Source organism: Schistocerca nitens, chromosome 3, assembly GCF_023898315.1.
Source record: "Schistocerca nitens isolate TAMUIC-IGC-003100 chromosome 3, iqSchNite1.1, whole genome shotgun sequence".
NCBI lineage: Eukaryota > Metazoa > Arthropoda > Insecta > Orthoptera > Acrididae > Schistocerca > Schistocerca nitens.
Window position 1 is genome coordinate 546,543,360 of NC_064616.1, and position 4,286 is coordinate 546,547,645.

The following is a 4,286-nucleotide window of genomic DNA, read 5'->3' on the forward strand; positions in this document are numbered from 1 at the left end:
TTTAGCACAAAGTATGAATCACGTAATCGCGAGCAGCAAATTACGTCTAAAGTACGTACCTAAGTGGAAATATGTTACCTGAAAAATAAACTCAATTAATAGTTACCCGTTTTAGTTTATTACTTTTTTCTTCGAAATTACTTTCTTCCTGAAATTTTTTTCATAGCAGGTCGTCTTAACGTCGGACATGCACAGAATTTACCTGAAGTTCTTAAATATTTTACACAACCGTATCCTGAAAAATACTGAACGTTAATAACATAATTTATAAAGTCACCATAGCTTTATACTGAATTTAATCCGAGAAATTAGACTGTGTATTTGTTTACGTCTGTCAGTGCATTCGCTCTGAGCGCTCGATCAGCTGTAGGCGCGTGACGTAGGAAGTGATTGTTTGCGGTCAACGACTGCCTTGTGCGGCGCGCAGACTTCACTGTTGCTTTGAGTATCTGCCGCCGCCGGAACACGGCGCGGTATCCTTGTACTCTCCGCATGTTTACATGTAGCTGTTACTTTCTCTAAAGCATGTCATTCCACAAAAATTTTTACGTTCGATATATGATGTATTCCCTTAGAGCGCCGAGATTTAAGAGTTTCTACTTCAACAGTATTATCATGTATAATTTTGCGAACTCTATATGGACCGTTATAAAGCAGAAAAAATTTGCGACACAAGCCTTTTCCTTTGTGAGACAAACGATGAGACTTAATTAACACTTTTTGACCAACTGACAAGATTTTTAAACGACCAGGACGCTTAGCTGATTTCTCTCTTCTAGCAGCCGCTGATGCAATATTTTGTAGAGCCAGGTTGACAACTTCAGAATGCCGCAGTCTTCGTGAAGGCGGAAAAGGAACGATTTCAGAAATGCGATTTTTTGGTGCTTTGTTTTTTAAAATCAATAGAGGCGGTAAAGAAGTTGAATCATTAGGAAGTTCATTCAGAATGTTTTGAAAAATATGAAGATACTGATCCCAAGTTCTGTGATTCTGATGACAATAAAGACGGCACAATTTATTGATTTCCTTCATCCATCTCTCTGAAGCATTAGATTGAGGGTGAAAAAGTGAAATAAAAATAGGTTTAATCTTACGACGCCGTAGAGTACGAAGCCAAATTTTAGAGCGAAACTGTGATCCATTATCTGATATAACCTTATCAACATGACCCACTTCTTTAAGAAAATGTTTGATGAAAGCGTTAGATACTGAACGAGCTGTTGCTTTGCGTAAAGGTGTAAAACACACATATTTTGATGTCAATTCCACTGCTACGAAAATGTACGCAAAACCATTAGTAGAACGAACCACTGGACCGAACAAATCGACTGCAGCCATGTCCTTTAATTTCGCTGGAATGATAGGAGACAACGGTGCTCTGTGAGAAATTGTTGGCGGCTTAGCCTTTTGACATAATTTGCATTTGGCCAGAACAGATCGAATACGTTTTTCCATATTATTGAAGTAGCAATTTTCCCGTAATTTATGAAAGCATTTTCTGGGACCAAAGTGTGCATAACTGAAATGCGCATACCAAATCAGCTTATTAACCCACTCATCAGGAATACAAACTAACCAAACAGAGTTGTCGACCGATTTTCGTTTAAAAAGAATATCATTGCGAACTAAATAATGCTGTCTAATCGCTACGCTTTCCTTTCTCCTCCACTTCTCCTTAATGTCCTTCCAGATTGGATCCTTATTTTGCTCCTTAGCGATGTCCTGGAGCGAAGATGAAATAAAGTTCTCAAACGCAACACCTTGAATGTACATCAAACAATAATGGTTTTCTTTGCAGTCCTCTTCAGCACTTTGTTTCAAACCCATAGGTGCACGTGATAAAGCATCAGCAACAATATTTGAAGATCCCTGTATGTAAACAATACTAAAATCAAATTCCTGTAGGTACAGCGCCCATCGTGACAATCTTCCATGAGTTAATTTTGTCGACATAAGAAATTCCAGAGCTCGATGATCGGTGTAAACCTTAGTATGTCTGCCAAACAAAAATGTGCGAAATTTTGTGAAAGCCCATACAACAGCCAAAGCTTCAAGTTCCGTAATCGAATAATTCTTCTCTGATTTAGAGAGAACACGACTTCCAAAGGCAATAGTTTTCTGTACTACAACGCCGTCTTCTTCTATCTCTTGAAATAAGTGTGCACCTAGGCCCTTGTATGATGAGTCCGTCGCCAAACAAAAATCTTTAGATAAATCCGGATGTGAAAGAAGTGGAGCAGCAACTAAAGCATCACGAAGTTGTTCAAATTCTGATTGAGCTTCCTCATCCCAACACCAATTGGAATTTTTTCCAGATACTTCACATAAACGAGGTGTGGCCAAATTGTCCAATCTAACAAAGCGTCTAAGAAAATTACAGACACCAAGGAAACTACGAACATCACGTTTTGTGGTAGGAACAGCATAATTACGAATAGCGTCTAGTTTCTCTGGATCAGGGAGAATACCTTCTGTAGAAATAATGTGACCGAGAAATTTCACCTGAGAACGACCAAATTCTGATTTTTCCAAGTTCACTGTCATGCCAACTCGTGCAAAAATACGTAATAATGAATCCAAAATTTTGTTGTGCTCACTCCAAGAACGTTTAGCAATAAGAATGTCGTCAACATAAGAAGTAATATTGTCACGAAGATAAACAGGTAAAATTTCATTTAAACTGCGAATAAATGCTGCAGAAGATACAGTAAGTCCAAACGGTAATTTACGAAACTGGTAACAGTTACCAAAGGCTAAAAAGGCAGTATATTTTCTACAATCAGGGTGGAGTTCTATTTGCCAAAAACTTGCGCGCATATCAATCGTGGATAAAACTTTAATTCCATGGAAATGTTGAAGAAGTTCATCTAAATTTTGTGGACGGTCAGTTTCAGGAATAATAATATTATTTATCTGTCTGGAATCCAGAACCAAACGAATTGACCGATCCTTTTTAAGAACAACGTGTAATGGGCTGGTATAAGGGCTGACTGCTGGCTCAATAATGCCCTGATCTAACATGTATTGAAGTTCATTCTTAACCTTGTCTCTGTAAGCCAAAGGAATAGCGTACGTTTTCCCGCGAAATGGTGTGTGTTCTTTTACTTTAAATAAATATTGTAAGCCTTGTATAGTTCCTGTGTGATGACTAAACACTGTAGCATGTGAAGTCAAAATATGGTGCAGCTCTTCTCTTGCAACGTCATCTGGCACTTCAGCTTTTTTAACCTTTTCATTAATTAATTCTTCGCTATTAATTATATCCTCCATCGCGTCCCTGTATCTATTGTCATTGTCATGAATAAACACACTGTCGTCATAATGCTCAACGAAAACATCAGAAGTAAGAAACCTTAAACATTTTGTATCTGATTCAGATCTTGCTAAACACTCGAAAAATTTCAAACATTTCGGCATTCCGTCAACAGTCAAATTCACACTTCCTTCTTTAAAGTTCAAAATTGCCTTATGTGTGTTAAGAAACTCCATACCTAATATAATCTGTGTACTGAGTAATGGAACAATAATAAAATTAGCCGACAATTCGTATCCTTGACAAATGAAATTTAGGTTGGTCTGTTGTTTAACTTCCACACCTTTTCCAGAAATCGCTCCTCGAATTGTAGTTTTAGAAATAGGTAACACAGGACAGGCAATAGTTCTTTCACATATACGAAAAACTGATTCACTAATGACGGTCAATGGGCTCCCAGAATCTAAAACTGCAGTGAACTTATTCTTACCCACACATACTTCAATAACAGGATGTAAAAATGCGTCTACATTATTTTCCTTTTCGCCTAGCAAAATGTCTCTCATATCTTCCAGGCGTACGTAGTGTAAAGTTGTAGTGTCATTACTTTCTGAACCGTCTATATTGCTGCCAGAAGCCGAAGCTGCTAGTCATTGTCGATTGTTTGCGTCACGTCTTTGATTATTCCCGACATTTCGCGGATCAATTTCTACTATTTCCACTTGTCTCTCTGAATTTCTGTCACGCGGAGGATGCCAATTAGGTCCTTCCTGTCTGTTAGATGCAAATTCTTGGTTGTGTCTGTTATTAAAATTTCTGTTTTCCTGTCTGTCTGCATAACTACTTCTTGTATAATTTCGACTGTCACTTCTGAAATTATTGTTAGACCTACTACCCTGATTATTTCTGTAGTAAGAATTTCTATTACTGTATGGATAATTTCTGTCTTGATGATACCGATTACTGTTTCCGTATGAATGATCATTCCGGTACGAATTACCGTTATTATAATTGTCTGTGTAATTTCTGTTAG